Raw genomic sequence first — 19,487 nt, 5'->3', positions numbered from 1 at the left:
GTGGTGCAATTGGGGAAGCAGGAAGTAATGGCCCTAATACTTGGGATTCTTCTACCCAAATGAAAGCTTCCGGTCTCTAATGTTGACCAGGTTCATCTGCACAGACTAGGGAGTGAATAAATGGGTAGATCTCTCTGTCTCTTTTTCACTCCTTGTCTCTGACTTTGAACAACATACACAAACCACTTATGTACAAGCTTGGTTGTACTTCCGTCTTGAATTAGTTAGTTCATGCTAAGTGTCAACTGTTCATACATTTTCCACTTTTTGTCTGATTAATAGCATAGTTACTGTTCTAGGATCTTATATAAGTCAGCAGCCTCTGACAGGCACTGTTTTCAAGAGAGTAAATGGTGTTAATCAAATATTGCTGAGTTTGATGCCAAGAATGGTTTTCAGTTGCTGCTTATTTCTCCTGGCCCTCACTTTCTTTTAGGCCTCTATTCTCAAAAGCATTAGTGTTGTCCAGGGGCTGTGAGTGCCAGCACTCATAAGAAAGCCAGTTGAGGGGGCTCTCAGAGTTAGATTAAAGCAAAATCTTCCCTTTAGGCAATATACCTAGAAGAAGAAGTGGAAGGCAAAGCGATTCATAGCACTCCCAGGATGGACTGGGAGTATTGAGTACAGGTGAGAGGTCTGCATAGTCAGAACACAAACATCCTTGTCCATATTCATCCCTGAACAGGTGGGACAAGGGGAGGGGAAACACACAGGCACAATGGGCTGATGCTGCATAGGTCTGTGTGACTTGCATGCTATATTTCCACTTCATTTTTGAAAGTAGGTCTGCTCTAACTTGCCAATCTTTGCACACTATTCCTTGGAGAACTACATGGAAACATTTTTGAAGGCATCTTGGAATGTTAGAAGACATGAGAGGTTGCTGTGTAATCACAGTGGCTACAGAAGAACAAAGTATCAGCCATGTCCTCTGGTCTCGATACAGTTGTCTATTCTGCCAATGCTAAACATCTGTCCTGAACCTCCTGTGCCAACCTCACTAACACAGCAATGTGCCCGAGGCTCTCACCTCCAGATTTCCCAGTGCTGAAGCTGGGTGTGTCCAAGCTTGCTTTGGCAGGAATCTTGACACATGTGATTCTGGTATCCCACTCCAACTCCTCTGAGTCTGTCATCAAGCAAGAATTCTGAGAGAGGGAAGATGCAGGGGCTTGCTGTGAGCTAGGTCTGAAAACCAGGAACCCAGCCATGGGCTGTGGCACCAGCAGGATAGTGATCAACAGGCAGGCTCTGCTCTCACTGAATTCCTACAGCTCTAGACATCTGCTGTCTCAACAAAGAGAGGTGCATCGTCATGGAAACCAGAATGTGGGGCAGACAGGCAGTTAATGGAATACTGGAATGCAGGGCTCCTTGGGGGTGAGGAGGGGGCCAAGCATGTCAACTTGCAGACCTTCAGGTTTGTACTGAGAATGATGGGCTTCCCACAGGTGGATAAAGTTTGCGGTCTTAGGTGAAACAGGGTTGGAGTCTAAGATGGGAAGCTTATGAGCCTGACTGAAGAGTATGTGCCTTTGGTACTTTGAGGTTACTGAAGCCTGGGTAAGTGTATGCATTATTTGAGGCTAAGCATTTGTGTGAATGAGGCTTGGGATCTCTCAAGTTGGGCAGTTTAGGACTGGCCTGGACTTTATTCAAAGGACAACTCTGTGATTGGTGACATGCTGGGTGTGGGGTTATTGCAGCACACCAGGCTTGAGGGCAAAGGGCTCTCTCAGGCTAGTGGACATGGTCTCTCAACTGCAAAGGACCCATACTCTATCACCCTGAGGAGATTGGTAGGTGCTCAGGGTGAAGGGGCCTGTGGCACAGGCTAAGGAGAAAGGGGTCACACTACAATGTCACGGCCTGGGCTCTGGTCTATTATTCCTGCTCTCCCAAGTGCTGTTAACCATTGTTGTCCCCTCCTGTGACACGTCTGGGATTACAGAAAATGCCAGTATGAAGTGTGAATATTCTGTATGGTACTGCTTTCTGATGATGCTATGATGAAAGCAGTAGTGCTGGTTGGCAATCTAGGAACTGATGGTGCACGGCAGAGGAAGGAGCCACGACTATCAGTCATGGTTACCTCAGCCTTGGGTCCTGTTGGTTTGGGTGGAGCTGAGTTTACTCGCACCCAAGTCCTGGCCCTATGCACAGCACATCTGTGTCCTACTCAGGGAATAGTAAGACCTCCAAGAGTCAAGCTCAAGTCAAGCTTCAACTTCAGGATGCTGCATTTATGCTGGGCCTTTCTGGAACCAAAGCCAGACTTGTTTTCAATAGCTCAACTCCAGGCAGAAGCAACTGTGTCCTGAAAAGTCAAAATCCATGTTGTGTATTGTGTCCTGGGTATGCTGAAACACATGTGGGCTGTTTCTGGGTATGTCAGTGTCTATGTGTGTGATGGTTCCTGGGAGTTCAGGTTGTATATGTGTGCTATTTTCTGAAATGTCAGTATCTGAACTAATGCATATTCTTTGGTGTTCAGCACCTCTCCATGTGTACTGCTTTCTGAAAGGCTAGGGGCAATGTGTTAATTATTTTATTGGCGGCAGGGCTCTGAGTTAGGGGCTTTCCCTTTGAACCTTGGGATTAGATGTATCTTGTTTCCTTGAATTCTGGAGACTGTGCATGTGTTACTTCCTAGGAGTGTGCGGTGATAGCTCTCACTTGTATTGCTCTGGCAGTGGTATTGGTCTCATTCTCAAGTCCTAAGCCATTAGTTATAGCATTATGATTGTACCTGTGAGTTGTAGAGTCTATTTTCTGTTGTTAATATCACATTGCCAGGTCTGTGTTGTAGTGAATGTGTACCTTTGCTAACCCTGATGAATCAATTCATTAAAAATGAAAATGATAAAGAAAGGAAATTGTATTGCTAGGAGAAAAATGAGAAAACAGTGAAGCAGAATAAGGGAGAACTTTCCAATACAGAATCAAAACAGGAAATACATATATTTAATACTTGAGGCTATAGCTGAAGGGGAAGATAAAGTATTAGTGACAGAAAAAAATAACGTCAACTTAGAGAAAGATACAAATTTGAATGTCTTTGCCTTGAATAACCACAAATGTGTTCAGCGGAAGAGAACAAGTAAATTCAAGAGATGTATTAAATGTCACAATGAGCATAGAGAAATATAACAAATGCTAATTTTTTTAAAAACATATTTTTATTTCATTTTCTTTTTTTTTTAATCAATTACATTGCATTATGTGATACATTTTTTTTTTTATGCACTGGGATTTTTCCCTGCCCCTCCCCAAACCCTCTCCCCCACAGTGGATTGCTCCACCTTGTTGCATTTCCATAGTTCAAATTCAGTTGAGATTCTTTCATTGGAAGTTTTGACCAATCATAAATTGCAGCATCTTATTGTTCTGGTAAGTTCAATGGTTTCTTGGCGAGACCATCTCTGGTCTGAAGGTAGAGCCAGCAGGGTATCATCCCAATCAATTAAAAGCCACAACATAATATTTCTAATCATTTACAACATTATGGCATTAATTGACATGGTATTAGTCAATCAATATGTTAATAGGAAAATGCAGGCTCTCAACCACATCCTGTGACTTCTTCATAGACATTTCAATTTTGGTTTACATTCAACCGTGTTCTATACACCTTAAAATGGCTTAGATGGCTATTCAGCTGTCTCATGCCTATTTTCATTTTAGTCTTTAGCAGTTTATAGCATTGAAGCATGTTTTCGCTGAACCTGGCTGTTTTTCAGGTGGTCTAACTCTATAATTCTAACTGGATATATTTCAACAGTTTAGGTGAGCATGTTTAGCAGGGGTGTGCAGAGAAATGTTCCATACCCTAGTGAGGAGTAACTAAACTTTGTGTCCCACACAGTGAGTTATAAGTGCATCCATGCTAACCATTTCCTGTCTGTTTCTAAGCTTTCCTTGTTGTTCTCTGTCTATCTATTCTAGTTTGGTTTGTTGGTTTGTTTGTGTGTTTGTTTTGAGTGGTTTCTGGAGCCCTCCTGATGGTTATTACGAGAGAGGGTGGGGACCCAAAGTTGGAAGCAGGCAAGGACCAGAGAAAGCTCCTCTCCCTCATCCCGAAGAAAGTTTACTGTTCTTCTGTGTCTGCGCACCACTCAGGGTTCCTGGTTGTTGTTCCGATGACCTTGGATCCTGCAAGGCAGGACTTGGGCTTCTTCCATCCCATGTGGTAGATCCAAATGGGGGTGGTTGACCTCAGAGTTCTTGGTCTCCGAAGGCACTCCATTTCCTCATGGTCTCCTTGGCAGTAGGGATGTAGTCCTCGGTGCTCCTTGGTACTGATTGTCCTTGGTGAGTATCTGGGAGTATTAAGGGTTGGTATAAAAGCCTCCTCCTGTCCGCCTGACCATTCTGAGGTCCCCCCTGCTGTATGCATATGCCCTCCTGTTAAGAGGTTGTTAGGATTACTCCTGATTCCCCCATATGCCTTTGTATATTTACTATTGTCTAATGCTAATTCGAATCTGTTTCTATGAGTTACCAGTTATGATCCTGATAGGTTATATTTCCCGTCTGCCTCACACCTTCTAGGGTGATGTAGATTTCTCTGTTCTCCCTCCCCTTTTCCAAGTATCATGGGACCTTACAAGTACATTAGGTTTAATTTTCTTGTTTTTTTTTTTTTTCTTGCCTTAATATTTATGCTTACTATTGCTGGGAATCACCAGAAATTCATCTCTGACCTACACTGGGAGTCCATTTGGGCACCATTTCTAATCCTAGTGGCCCTGCTTCTCACCCAGCTCCCTGCTTGTAGCATGGTAAGGCATTTGAAAGATGTGGGACCCTTCATCTATGGGTGAGACCTGGAAGAAGCTCCTGGCTGCTTGCTTCGGGTTGCTTTAGCTCCAGACATTGCAGCTGCTTAGGGAGTGAATCAGTGAACCGATGATATTCTCCCCTGTCTCTGCGTCTCTCTGTATATCTGACTTTCCAATGAAAATATCTTTAAAAAAGATAAATATATATATATATATATAAATATATATATATATGTTTAAAAAAGATATATATATATATATATAGATAGATAGATAGATATATATATTTGTTTTCCAGCTGTCTTTAATCTATATAATTACCAAATCAGGTCTAGCCCAATACAGTAACTTCTTGCTTTGTGAGAATGCTTACTTCCTGAGAAACACATTCTCATGCAGTTTTCTGTGTGTATAAATACCATGCTGTGTGCTCAAACTAAGATGATTACAATGTTTGTGGGTGATGAGATCACTCTTTTCTGAGAACTTGCTAAATTGTGTTATACAGTGCTTGCTAAGTTGCTTGCTATACTCAACCATGTGCATGCATATCCATATAAAAGCCCTATCCATTGCAACAAAAAGAGGGACACTCTTCTAGGGTTTGCCAGTGGGTGAGCAGGTGCACCAATTATGGCATATCTGTGTAAGAGTATAGAAAAATAATGTCATTGGGAATGGAGCTGAAAGCTTTTTATTTTATGCTGCCATATATTTTTGAATCTGTGTATTATTTAAAGCCGTTTATTTTTATTAGAAGGAGTAACGTGGGGACTGGAAAGGGAGGAGAAAGAATAAGGTAGGTAAGGAGAAAGGGAGAGTGGGAAGGAATAGACAGTCTGGGGTAGGATAGAGGAAAATAGGTCTCTCATCTGCTGTTCAGCCCGAAATTGCTACAAAAGCCAGGAGTAGGCCATTATGATGTTCCCTGCAGGTGTGTAGGTGCCAGAGCACATTGGCTATCTTCCACTATTCTGTCACATTAGCAGGAAGCTTGATCAGAAGAGGAGCACCAAGACTCCAATCATGTCCCAAATGAAATTCTAGGATTCTGGGTGATGCTTTACCGATGCCAGACCTGGCCCTGGAGATACATATGTCATTTCACATTTTCTATAGATGCTTTGTCATATTCCCACACAGTGTTGAGTCATGCCAAGTGGAGCATAATGCATAGAGTAATACCGTGCATTAACATCCTACAACCAATTATTAACAAGAGAGGACATGCACTTGGACTGGAAGGGAGGATGTCCTTGTGTGAAGGGATAGTAGTTTCTCTCTGATCCTGCTTCAACATATCTATTAACACATAAACTGGGAGGCAGCAGGTGGTGGCCCCTGAGTCTAGATGTCTGTCACCTGCCTGAGAAATGTAAATGGAATCCTGATTCCAGCCTTTGGCTTATCGTAGCTGTGGATGTTGCACATATTTTGAGAGTGAAATAGCGCCACACAGAAGCTCAGCTACAGGGAGAACAGGTCTGCATTGAGCAGGTCACAGAACAACTGCAGGGATGACTGCAGATGCACATCTCTGGTTTTCCTTTGGAGGAACACACAGAGTAGATCTCCCATCTCTCAAAGTGGGGCCAACTGTTGTCATCTTTACACACGTCTGTCCCTGGTGATTTGCGTATTCTTAGAGGCAGCCCAATAGTCACATTGCAGTACCATATCCACTCCTGGGAGAAGCAACCTGATAGATTTGTTTTCATACACAAATTTAAAAAAAATGCAGTTTAATCTTTTTTTGTGATGCAGTTCCATAGGCTCTAGCATTTACCATCCCTCTTACCCGTACTCCACAGCCTATTTTCGCCTCTATCATCACAATAGTGTTGTCCTTCCAAAATAGTCATTAAGTTCATTACTCTGCTATTTAAGTATATCCTGACAATTTAATACGAACAATGCCTTAAAAGGAACCATTATAAATACTATATTATAATACATGTTATATCTTGTATAGTATATCTATGTATTTTTAATTATATATTTATATTTTATACTTTAAACATTTAATTTTTATTGAGATTTTTTTCCTGGCAAAACCATAAGTACATGTAATTTATGCAGTATTTTAAATTGCAACATTTCTGTGCTTCTGTTATATGTTTTCATATAACATATCATTTAAAATGATCCACTGTTTTCCTAACATAGTGATTTTCTGAAGAAAAATTCTGAATCCAGGATTACAACATTCATCTGACAATTATTCATGTTAATTCTGCTTTACTTTATTTCAATCTCATTTTGGTTACCCTGTCAGTGAGGATCAGGCCAACAACTTACAGAATATTTCACCTTTTTTATTTTACTTTTTATCCCCCCTACTTCCTTATATGTTAATTTTTATTTAATAGAGTCATTTATCCCTCCAGAATTGTCTGCTTTCTTGAGAGGCTGCCGTGTGTTAGATTCTCGCTTCATCCCTAGGAGTGTGTAGCAGTATGCAGGATCTTGAGGACCCATGTTTTGGTTTAGTTTGAGGACTAAGAAATTTAGAGCCAACAGGTTTTTGCTCTGTTACTCAGACATACAAATAGGGGGATAAATCTGAAAAAATTAGGTTTCTTGTAAAGTGGAATGACTTGTAAGTGTGTTTTGAGTAAGTTCAATTCTGCTAGTTACTCTGATTCATGACATAGTTGAATGAGTCTGAGAAATGTAAAATGTTCTCCACTCAGATTTCTCACAGGCAATAAGTTAAACTCTATGGCAAATATTTCAGAAAGATATGAAAGCATGCTGTGGGTTTCTATCAGATCATCTTATACCATACTTGAAGAACACCTTAGGATCCTTTGTTGTCGAGATGATCTTCTGTCTAGGGTGATAATATATAGGAAAATCTTAGCAAAGCATGAAACATTAGATTAAAGTCTAACAAACTCTGAGGTTAAATGGAATGTCAGTGCCTAGTTTGTCAAATTTGCTTTGTAAAGATCCCTTAATTCCATGGTTAAGTTTTTTTCGAGGTATTTACAGAGTTCTCTCAGCTTTGTGAATGGGACCCTCTCAGGCATTTCATGTCTCTTTTCATATTCTAGTTTTGAAGAATCGCTGTGTTCCTTTTAGGGAGTCTTACTCACTTCTGTGTTTTTGTTTCTTGTATTTCTGTATTTCTTTTTAGGCATATCTAGAAGTACTTTTTGGTTTTTCCTCTGATGGCTTTTATCTTTGAACTACTCTCTGTGACTTGGTTGCGTGACTTCTTCAGTGAAGATCTGGAGGTGTATCGATCGAGGGAATTATCAAGGCATAATCACAGTATCACATCCTCTCTTTCCAGAAGAGCAACAGCCATGATTAGCCCATAGTGGCTACAACTGTCAGCACTTGCAGCACACAGAACCTCAGTGTAGGCCTGTAAGTGCAGAGCCCTGCAATGATCCACCTTGGATACATAGAGATCTTTTAGCCTTGATGTCAGACATGTTGAATGCCCAAAGACCCAGCTTTACACCATACACTATCATGCAGTCACAGCATTCCCATAGTCTTTGCATAGAAGACTCCAACAGTCACAAAATGTTGGGAATTCTCTTGTTTCTGTGAATCTGCCCCACCTGCAGGGTGAGGAGTGGTGTTCCCAGCGCCAGTTATGAATGGCCTGCCTTCGTAGTTTGTGCCCAAGAAACTGGGCTCAAAGTCAGTGAGGAACATGCGTTATCCTTATAATACAATCATCTAGCAGTGCTCTTGTAGAACTAGGTGTGCACCACAGCCACTACAATCCCTGCTGATCTCAAAGAGGTGGTTTCTCCTGAATAAACCAGGGCACACCAAAGTAACACTATCTCCTACTGGTCCATATGAGTTATAGATTTTTAATTATATATATATATATACACACACATATACATCATACATATACATCATACATATACGTTATATGTATATATTATACACTCATTACATACATATATACATATATACATATACATATAACATACATATATACATATATTATACATACATTATGCATATTCATTACACATATCCATTATATGTGTATATATGTATATATATTAAAGGTATATGTATTTTTTTTTATTGTTAATTATTTTGCATTATGTGACAGTTTCATAGGCTCTGGGTATCCCCCCCTCCCTCCCCCTCCCCTCCCCCCTGGTGGATTCCTCCACCTTGATGCAGTATTACAGTTCAAATTCAATCAAGATTCTTTCATTGCAAACATATACCAAGCATAGAGTCCAGCTACTTATTGTCCAGATGGGTTGAACAGTTTCTTGGGGAGACCATTTCTGGTCTGAAGTTTGAGCTGGCAGAATATCATCACAGTCAATTAAGAGTCCCAATATAACATCAACAGCAATTTGCAATGTTATGGAATTGACATGGTTTTGAGTAACCAGTGTATTAAAAAGAAAAAAAATAAATAAAAAAAAAAAAAAAAGGAAAACAAGTCCTAGCCACAACCTATGATTAGCTCATTGACATTTCAATTTAGTTCATATACAGGACCGGCTGCTCTATACCTTAAAATGGCCATAAGGCACCATTCAGCTGTTTCGTGTCCATTTCATCTTAGTATTTAGCCAGTTGTTGTGTTGAAGTAAAATTTTGCTGATCTTGGCAGATTTTAGGATAATCCAGACTGACTTGTAACTCTAACAAGATATATGTCAACATTTTAGGTGCAGAACATTTTTTTTTTTTTGGGGGGGGGGTGCAGGAAAATCCTCAACACCATGGTGAGGAGTAAAACTAATCTTTGTGACCCACCCAGCGAGGCATGAGCCAATCCATGCCAGCTCTTTCCTGTCAGATTTCAAGTTCTACTTTCTGTTGTTTATTTATTTTAGGGTTTTTTTTTTGTTGTTTTTTTTTTTTTTTTTTTTAGTTTGTATGATTGTTTGTTTGCTGTGAGGGGTTTTCGAAGCGATCCCGATGGTCATTGCGAGGGAGCGGGGGTCCAGAGGTGGAGCCAGGCTCGGACCAGAGAAAGCTCTCCTCCCTGGTCCCGAAGGACGTTTATTGTTCTTCTGTTTCTGCAGACCACTCAGGGCTTCTGGTTGTCTTTCCGATGATGTTGGTTTCTGCACGGTAGTGTTTGGACTTCTTCCATCCCCTGTGGAAGCTCCGGTTGGGGGTGGGTGACCTCAGAGTACTCGGCCTCCGAGGGCATCCAATTCCCTGTGGCCTCCTTGGCAGTTGGGATATAGTCTTTGTTGCTCGTATTAATAGTTTGTGGTGAAGGTCTGGGAGTCTTCATGGTTGGGATCCAAGCTTCCTCCTTACCACCTGCTCCACTCTGGAGTGCTCCCCTACTCCACGCACATGACCTCCTGTTAAGAGGTTGTCAGGATCGCACCCGATTCCCCCCTCATGCATTGGTATAGTAGTTTTAGTGTTGTTTAGTGCCGCTTTGAGTCTGTTATCTATGAATTACCAGATTTGATCTTGATAGGCTATATTGTACTTTTTTCTCACTCTTTTTATGGTCCTGAAAGATTTCCCTGCACTCCCCCCCATTACAGGTTAACATAGCATATTGAGGATATAGTAGGTTTTACAGATTTTCGATGTAGATCTTAAGTATTCTGACATTAATTGTTGTTTTATAGATTATATCGCCTTATCTTATTGCATTGGATACAGGTTGTTAGAGATTGCACTAATATTACAATATACAGGTACTATTTTCCAAGTTGTTCTCTTTTCATCTCAGATTAAGGCAAACATGTGGTATTTAACCTTTTGGGATTGGTTCATTTCTCTTAGCATGATGGATTCCAGTCGGGCCCATTTGTCCACAAAGAATTGCATTTCGTTTTTTTTAATAGCTGAGTAGTATTCCATGGAGTAGATGAACTATAGCTTTCTTAGCCAGTCTTCCACTGATGGGCATTTTGGCTGCTTCCAGGATTTTGCGATCGTAGATTGTGCTGCTATGAACATAGGCGTGCATGTTGGTTTCTTGAGTAGAAGATGTTTTGGATATATCCCAAGGAGTGCTATTGCTGGATCATATGGTATGTTGATTTTCAGTTGTTTGAGTATTCGCCAAACTGATTCCCATAGAGGCTGTACAAGTCTGCACTCCCACCAGCAGTGGAGAAGGGTTCCCTTTTCCCCACATCCTCGCCAGCAAGTGTTGGTGGTATTATGTATGTGTGCCATCCTTACTGGAGTTAGGTGGTACCTCATTGTTGTCTTCATTTGGATTTCCCTTATTGCCAGGGAACTTGAGCATTTTTTCATATGCTTGTTTGCCATTTGGGTTTGTTCTTTTGTGAAGTGTTTGCCCATTTCCCGTGCCCATTTCTTGAGCAGTTTGTTTGTTCTGGTGTTTTGGTTTCTCTGTAGCTCTTTGTATATTCTGGAGATTAGCCCTCTATCACCTATGTCGTGTGCGAAGATCTTCTCCCATTCTGTGGGTTGCCTTTTTACTTTATTGATTGTTTCTCTAGCTGTACAGAAGCTTTTTAGTTTGATGAGGTCCCAATTGTTTATTTTGGTCTCGATTTCTACTGCATTTGGAGTCTTTTTTAGGAAGTGAGGGCCTACCCCTAAGTGTTGCAGTGTGTTTCCAACATTTTCTTCCAAAAGTTTGAAGGTTTCTGGATGTAGGTTTCGGTCTTTTATCCATTTAGATTCGATCTTGGTGTATGGTGAGAGATGTGGGTCTATCTTTTTGTTTCTGCAGGCTATTAACCAGTTGTCCCAACAGCATTTATTGAACAGACCTTTCCATTTGCTTGGGTTGTTGTCTGTCTTTTTGTCGAAGATTATTTGACTGTATCTGTGTGGGTTTCCATCTGTTGTTTCTATTCTGCTCCACTGATCTTCCTCTCTATCTTTGTGCCAGTACCAGGCTGTTTTGATGACCACTGCCCTATAGAATGTCCATAGATCCGGTACTGTGATTCCCCCTGTTAAGTGCCTGTTCTTCAGAGTGGTTCTGGCTATTCGTGGTTTTTTGTGTTTCCAGATGAATCTGTGTATCATTTTTTCCAGTTCGATGAAGAATGCTGTGGGTAATTTGATTGGGATTGCATTGAATGTATATATTGCTTTTGGTAGTATAGACATTTTGATGATATTAATTTTGCCTATCCAGGAGCATGGGATGTTGTTCCATCTTTCGAGGTCTTGTTCTATTTGATTTTTGAGTGTTTTGTAATTTTCTTCATAAAGGTCATCTACGCTTTTGTTTAAATTTATTCCTAGATATTTCATGCTTTTCTCTGTTATTTTGAATGGTAGCTTGTTGGTTAGTTCTTCTTCCATCTTGTGGCCATTTGCATACACCATGGCTATTGATTTTTGTTCATTTATCTTGTATCCTGCCACTCTGCCAAATTCTCGTATGAGTTCTAGGAGTCTTTGTATTGAGTTTTTTGGTTCTTCTATGTAGAGAATCATGTCGTCTGCGAATAGTGAAAGCTTGACCTCTTCATTTCCAATTTGGATTCCTTTGATTTCTTTGTCTTGTCTTATGGCTTCTGCAAGTACCTCTAGGACTATATTGAATAGCAGTGGTGATAGTGGGCAGCCTTGTCTTGTTCCAGATCTCAGTGGGAAGGGATCCAGTTTTTCTCCATTTAGTATGATGCTGGCATTGGGTTTTTCATATATTGCTTTGATTATGTTGTGGATTGTTCCTTCTATTCCCACCCTGGTTAGGGTTTTTAACATGAAGGGGTGTTGAATTTTGTCGAAGGCTTTTTCTGCATCTATTGATACTATTATATGGTTTTTGTTTTTCAGTTTTTGGATGTGATGTATCACATGTATGGGTTTTCTTATGTTGAACCATCCCTGCATTCCCTGGATGAAACCTACTTGGTCTGGGTGGATGATCTGTCTGATGTTTTTTTGTATTCTATTGGCTAGGATTTTGTTGAGAATCTTAGCGTCAATGTTCATCAGGGAGATCGGTCTGTAGTTTTCCTTCTCTGTTAATTCTCTATTCGGTTTGGGGATTAAGGTGATATTGGCTTCATAGAATGAGTTTGGAAGAGTTGCTTCCTTTTCTATTGTTTTGAAGAGCTTGTAAAGGATTGGGGTTAGCTCTGGTTGGAATGTTTTGTAGAATTCTGTGGTAAAACCATCTGGGCCTGGGCTTTTCTTTGTTGGGAGCTCTTTAATCACTGATTCTATCTCTGATTCAGTAATGGGTTTATTCAGGTCTTCTGTTGCTTCTGGGGTGAGTTTTGGTAAGTGGTGGGAGTCTAGGAATCTTTCCATTTCCAAGTGGTTATCGAATTTGTTGGCATATAGTTCTTTGTAATAATTTCTAATTATTTCCTTAATGGTAGTAGTGTCTGTTGTTATGTTGCCTTTTTCATCTTTGATACTGCTAATTCTTGCTTTGTCTTGTTTTTTCTTTGTCAATCGGGCCAATGGGGTATCTATTTTGTTTATCCTCTCAAGGAACCAGCTTTTTGATTCATTTATTTTCTGAATGCTTTTTTAAATTTCTTTCTGATTTAGTTCTTGTCTTGTTTTGATAATTTCTTGTTTCCTCTTGTTTGTGGGGTCTTTCTGCTGTTGCTTTTCCAGTTCCTGGAGGTGTGTCCTTAATTCTTGCATTTGTTGCCTTTCTTGGGCTTTGACGTGCGCGCTTATTGCAATAAACTTACCACGCTACACTGCTTTGGAGGTGTCCCATAAGTGTTGGACTTTTGTATCTGGGTTTTCGTTGATTTCCATAAATTTTTTGATCTCGTCTGTAATTTCTTCTCTAACCCATTGTTCGTTTAATAGCATATTGTTCAGCCTCCAGGAGTTTACATGTTTCCTGGGACATTTTGAGTTGTTGATTTCCAGTTTCACTCCGTGATGGCCTGAGAAGGTACATGGTACGATTCTGATATTTTTGTAATTAGTTAAACTTGCTTTGTGTCCTATTATGTGGTCTATCCTGGAGAAGGTGCCATGCACTGCTGAGAAGAAGGTGTAGTCTGTGGCCTTAGGATGAAATATTCTATAGACGTCTACTAGGTCCAGTTGTTCTATTGTGTGTGTGAGATCTGTGGCTTCTCTGTTGAGCTTTTGCTGCGTTGATCTACCTATTGGTGTTAGTGGGGTGTTCAGGTCTCCCAGAATTATCGTATGTTCATCTATGTCTCCCTTTAAGTCCAAAAGTAGTTGTTTCACGTAGCTGGGTGCATCCGGGCTAGGAGCATAAATGTTAAGAATGGCGATTGGTTCTTGTTGGATCCTCCCTTTCAAGAAGATGTAGCGCCCTTCCCTGTCCTTTTTGACATTTGTTACTTTGAAGTCCGTATCATCTGAGAATAGGACTACCACACCAGCCTTTTTTTCTCGTCCATTGGCATGGAATATTTGTTTCCACCCTTTCACTTTAAGTTTCCTGAAGTTCCTTCTGGTTAGATGTGTTTCTTGCAAGCAGCATATAGTTGGGTCTTGATTTTTAACCCAGTCTGCTAATCGGTGCCTTTTGAGTGATGAATTTAAGCCATTTGTGTTGAGGGTTAATATTGAGAAATTATAATTTTGCCGTGACATATACCTGTGTTTTTGAGGTTGTTGGTAATTGATTGTTGTTTCTGTGGATGGACTTTATTGAGATCTCCCTGATTGCCATCCTTGCCTATGGCTTGCTTCCTTTTTCTCTGGGAGTAGCGCATTTCTAAGGAGATTTTGTAGAGTTGGTTTTGTGTTGGCATATTCTTCTAATTTCTCTTTTCTGTGGAAGTATCTAGTTTCGTTCTCGTATACAAATGAAATCTTTGCTGGGTAGAGTATTCTTGGTTGACAGTTGTTCTCTTTCAGTACTTGAAAGATTTTGTTCCACTCTCTTCTTGCCTGGAGCGTCTGTTCTGAGAAGTCGGCAGTGATTCTGATGGTCCTGCCCCTAAATGTAAGCTTCTCTTTGGTTCGTGCTAACCTTAGGATTCTTTCTTTGTATTCATTGGAGGGTAGCTTGATTACCACGTGTCTTGGGGAGGATCGTTTTGGGTCCACCCTGTGGGGAGTCCTCTGGCCTTCCTGAATTTGGATTGGGTTCATGTTCCAGGTATTTTGGAAGTTCTCCTGCATAATTTCCTCAAGTACTGGTTGTATGCCTGTCTCTCTTTTCACTCCTTCTGGGAGCCCCATTATTCTGATATTTGACTTCTTGATGTTGTCGTTCATCTCTTGGATCGTCTTGGTCGCCTTGTGTAGTTGTGACTCTAGTTGGTTAATAATCTGCCTGTTTTCATTCTGGGAATCTTCCAAGTCGGATATCCTGTTTTCTGCTGCTGTAATTCTGTTGGCTAAGCTCTCAACTTTGTTCTTCAAGTCTAGGATCTCGTTTTTGAGCGATATTGTTTCTGTGATTATGTGGTTTTTAAAATCTTTGAGCTCGTCCCATCGCTTTTCATTGTCTCTGAAGAGTTTTATAATTATTTTTCTGAACTCCTTATCAGTGACGTCTTCAATTTCTTCATCTGTAATCTCTGCGATTGACCAGGCTTTATGGTGGCTTTTTGGGGCGGAGCAAGCTGTGTCTACGTCACTAACTCTCTTATTTCTTCCCATATTTGTGGCCCAAGGTGTTGCTGGATTCTCACCCTAGTCTAGTGTTTGTTTTTGAGAGACCCAGGCACCAGCTTGCTGAGGGGTCTCCAAGCTCTATCCTGTAGAGATCCGAGCGTGCAGGTGTGGAGTAGCAGGGTGCGGGAATTTTCAAGGCACTTTTGGTGCGTCTCCAGTACACTGGACCACAGGGCGCCACTTCCAAGGCCCAGCAGATTCAAAGCGCACACTCAGCTTGTCCCCTACACGTATGAGACCACAGGACGTGGGGGAATGAAGGCACTCTGTGTGCGCCCCCTTTGCACAGGAACACAGGGCACAGAGGATTCTAGGTGCTTTCTCAGTGTGTCCCCAGTGTCAGGGACTGCAGGGCGTGGAGGTTCCAGGCGCTCTCTGGGAACGCCTCCTGCACGCGGGTCCGCAGTGCCCTCCTGGTGTGTTTTCCAAGCACAGGACTGTAGGGCGTGGGTTGTTCCAGATGCTCTCTAGAAGCGCCTCCTGCGCAGGTCCGCCCACCCCAGCAGCACGGGACCGCCCACCCAAGTGCAGGGGACCGCCCGCCCCAGTGCTTGTACAGGACTGCCCAGCCCAGAGGCACACCTGGATCCGCACAGTCCAGAGGTGTGGGTTCCTGTGGGTCAGTACCGCCTAGCTGTGTGCCAGTCTGCAAGGCACGGGGGAATATTCAGTGTGCCTTCTGCCTTTCTCCTCAGCGCACAGGACCACTGTGCGTCAACTCAAGACAGTTTTCGCAGTTTTAACGCACTTGCCTTGTGTCCCCAGAGGCTGGAGTCGCCCGGGGGGGGGGGGGTTGGAGGGGTGGGGAGATGAGTACCAAGGATGTTCAGGGTCTGTGCCTGCTGCTGGAGAGTTAACTCCCGGAGCCTCCGACCCACTGCTGCCCCTACCCAGCATGGTACATACCCTTACATAGTACATATTGTAACATATATAAATATTGAACAACTATTTAAGGGAAGAAGAAATTGAGAGAATGCAAGAAAATATTGGAACGTGATTAATTGAGTGTGAGTCTGCATGTATCAAGTGTATATGAGCTTCTCAAATAAAGCATCTGCAACAGCAGCAACAGAAGAAAAGCAATGCATTTATTAGATGCTTGTGCACATTTCTTAAAAAAACAAAGCAGGATTATAAACAGAATGATTCATGCTCTCAAATCTTGATAGTTTTGTAAAGAAAAGTGATTTTCTAGCACTTTGTGAATTTCCTAAAGAAGGAAAGCTCAGTACATCTGGCTTTTCCCTTTAACTGCTCTTCGAGCCCCTGAACATCAATTCTGAGTTGTGAGGAAGCACTTTTTGCAGTTCAGTGTTACCCACATGATGTAGGACATTGATTGTTACTGAATTCATTATAAGGCCATATGCAGCTGAAACCACATGCCAAGGTTTACATGTTAAAATGATATCTTGTTTTTATTTGAACCACCAACATGGAAACAGAATGAATGACGCTGTGAGGCTGATTCAGCAGATTGTTCCAAAGAACAATTCAAACTGTAGCCCACATAATTTGGTAAAGAAGACAATCTCCTCATCCAAATTAGAAAATTATCAGAGACGTAAGATTTATAATGCTGACAAATCACTGCCTCAGTTGTGAGTAAAGTTAATTTAATCTGGCCTAATTTCCCTTGTGTATGGCAAGTAATCTAACCAGAATTCCCCACATATTAACCTGTGATATATTGATGATAAAAACACATACTAAACTTTTGGAATTGCCTTTGAAATTTGGATAGGATAATTTAACTACACAGATGGAAGAGAAGTTGAAACCTAATTGAATATATATAAAAAGTGAATCCAAACTTGAGTTATCCTATCATCTTATTCTGATACATTTCTCCTTACATTGAAATAAATTATTTAGCATGTTAAACATATATGTTCTTTTAAAATTTTGTCTTCAATAGAGAAATAGGGAAGACATATCTCAGTGAAATTCCTGGATCAATGACATGCTCTACTGGAATTCTTATCTTGCCATATACCTCTTTGGATCCACATTTTTACAGTTGTGCACCCTAGAAAGGAATAGGTGATGGCCAAGAAACGTATTTCCTGCTGTTCATGAGGAAGTTTGAGTTTGAGTTTCTTTCTCACACAAATGACTGACCTATTCCTGATGACTGTAAAAATCTCAACAAATGCTGCAAGTTTGCCTTGTGCGTCATTGGGGAGAAGAACAATCAAAAAGAAAGGGGCAGGGGTCTTTGCCTGGAGAGCTATCAAGATTTATTTTCAGGGTTTCAGTTCCTACATACTTATAAAGCAATAACTCAAACACAACTCAGAATTAGATCATGAATGTAAGCAGGAAGTTCAAAGAAAATTAACAAGGGAGCTTTGTCAAAGCACTATTAAAATGCAGAAGAGATAAAGAGTACCGTCTGACCTTGGTTAACTGATTAGACTGACCACAGATGTTCGCCTTTCCTCAAGGAGTGGATGAAAACACCTTGGAGGACTCAGTGGTGGTACCATGTATGCTGGGTGAGAGGTCCTGTTCCCCCGTTCCTAGATCCTCTTTTTGACACATCCCCAACCTTGAATCTGTCACCCCCGATTTACCTTGTTGGATGCATTCCAACAACAAGCACGACCTCACCACATACATTGAAACACTTACACACAGACTTCTCATATCTAACAATAGGAGTTAACTGATGGAGATTGTCAAAGGAAACTGGAAGATAGACTTAGATTAAAGTGAGAATAGCCTTCTTTTTTGAATTATAGTATAGGCTGATTTAGTTGCTGGGCTCCATGCAGTAGGTTTGGATAACACAGCAACTTCAAAGGTGTGAAGAGAACAGCTCCCTTGTTTGGCAGGACCTAGGGTAGCTGCCAGCAGTTTGGCAGGGTCTGGTGGGTGTCTCTCTAACCACCTTGACACAGCTTCACCCCATTTTGCACAGACACTCAACCACTGCACACAGTTATGGGTTATTTCACTTGCCTTTGCCTAGCTAATTATTATTAGGAACTTGTAACTGGAATAAAGGTTATAACACATCTTCTACTTTGACTTTTGCAACCCTAACCATTAAATATTTTGGAGAGTATAAACCAGACAAAATAATCTCTCTCACTTCCTTACACTTACACTTACACTTACATAGCGTAAAATTTATTTCAAAGTCAACAGATTGTTAATGAAAGAAAAGCTTTGGCCAAGGTAAATTACATGGAATACAAATTACTTGAAAGTGTGTCACTGAAACATAAGTCCACCTAGTACACACCAAAGGGATTTGGTTTATTTTATTTTATTAAATTTATTCATTCATTACATTGTGTTGTAATTTCGCAGGAACCGGGATTCTCCCACCCAATTCCCCATATCCTCCCCCCATGGTGGGTTCCTCCACCCTGTTGCATAACCATAGTTCAAGTTCAGTGAGATACCCTCTTAGCAAGCATATGCTAAGCATAGAGTCCAACATCTGATAGTCCAGTCAAGTCCAACTACTGATTGGGGAGACCCTCTCTGGTCTGAGGGCATAGCCAACAGAGTATCATCCCGGTCAAATAAACCACTAACATATTATCAGCAACAATTAACATCATTATGGAATTAATTGACATAGTATTGAGCAGCCAACATGTTAAAAAATAAATACGATTTCTCTTTTTTTAATATTTTATTTTTTTATTCATTGATTACATTGTATTATGTGATACAGTTTCGTTGGATCTGGGAGCTTTCATTGGAACTGGAAGCTTGAGACTGATGTAACCGAGGGTTCTAAAATTCAGGGACAGGAGCAGTCTGAAGTGAGCCCGAAAGGAAAAGAACCTTGGGGAACACTATGAGAAATTCCCCACTAACCCCTGGACTGAAAAAGGCAGCACACAGCAGAAATAAGAACGCAAAATACTGGGATCAGAAGCATGAGAAGGACAAAGAGGGAGCCCCGAGCTGCAGAGACTCAAGTGAAATTGGCGAGTGATATTTGGGGAGCAAACCCTGGTGAGTTGCTAATACAGGGAAATGTCCACCCTTTGCAGGAGGCCAAATCGGGTGAGCGAAATTCTGGGAGCGAACATAGATGAGTTGCCAACACAGGGAAGTGTCTGCCCATAGCAGAAAGAACTTGGGAGAAAAACACGGTGAAATTCAATCGAATCTGGGCAGGTTTGGATCTGGGCAGACAGG

Source organism: Ochotona princeps, chromosome Y (genome assembly GCF_030435755.1).
Source record: "Ochotona princeps isolate mOchPri1 chromosome Y, mOchPri1.hap1, whole genome shotgun sequence".
NCBI classification, from domain to species: domain Eukaryota; kingdom Metazoa; phylum Chordata; class Mammalia; order Lagomorpha; family Ochotonidae; genus Ochotona; species Ochotona princeps.
Note: the sequence above shows the minus strand (reverse complement) of the source record.